We start from the raw sequence: 1,031 nt of genomic DNA, 5'->3' as shown, positions 1-1,031 counted from the left end.
ATTGATACATTCCAATCTGTTCCATAAAATTATTCCATGAAGACATGGGGTTTTTAAGCACAAAATGTGTTGGTTTTGTTTAATACAGTGTGTTTTTATAAACAGTGCACATTTCTTTGAGTGCAAAAAACATTTTCATGCAAAAACTGTTCCAAGAAACATTCATGCTTTTTGCACAAAAACCACAATTTGTGGTTTTTCAAAAACTCTGTGTGTGTGTACCAAAATGAAAGTTACTGCATATAACCATGAGAAGACATCCATTGGCCACCATAATGGCAGAATAAGAAAACAGGGAAAATTTAGTGCAGGATAAGGTCTATAGAAACATATCCAAAGCCTTCACACCAGATTGGCAATCGAAATGTGATCTATGCACCTGTTACAAACACAGCTATGTCCCCAGACATTAAATCTCCCACTACTATGGACATCTATCCATGAATGAACAGAAGGGAAAAATTATAGTATTGATTAGGCTTGGGCAATCCATGGTTCTAAATGGTTCTAAAGTACTTACAAAACTAAAGTTCTGGTGGTGAAAATTTCAGAACTTTAACAAAACTTTCAAAATTTAATTATTATTTCATTATTGGTGATTTTAATGACAGAACCAATTAGGAGCTGCTATTTATTATGAAATTTTGAGAGTTTTGTTAGAGTTCTGAAATTTTCACCACCAGAACTTTAGTTTTGTAAGTACTTTAGAACCATTTAGAACCATGGATTGCCCAAGCCTCGTATTGATATGTTTAGAACAGGTATGGGAAAACTTTTGCCCTCCAGGTGTTTTGGACTTCGGTTCTCACAGTTCCTAATAACCGGCAGTTAGGAATTCTGAGAGTTGAAGTCCAAAACATCTGGAGGGCCAAAGTTTGCCCATGCTTGGTTTAGAATCAAGATATCTATTTGATTCCCTCAATAGTAAGGCATTTCAAAGATAATTTTAAAGGCCAACTCCTTGATGAGAAGAGAATACAAAATGATTACGACACCTCATTTTTTAAATAAAAAATGTTTATGTACCCATT

This window comes from Anolis sagrei, chromosome 3, assembly GCF_037176765.1.
Source record: "Anolis sagrei isolate rAnoSag1 chromosome 3, rAnoSag1.mat, whole genome shotgun sequence".
Lineage (NCBI taxonomy): Eukaryota > Metazoa > Chordata > Lepidosauria > Squamata > Dactyloidae > Anolis > Anolis sagrei.
Note: the sequence above shows the minus strand (reverse complement) of the source record.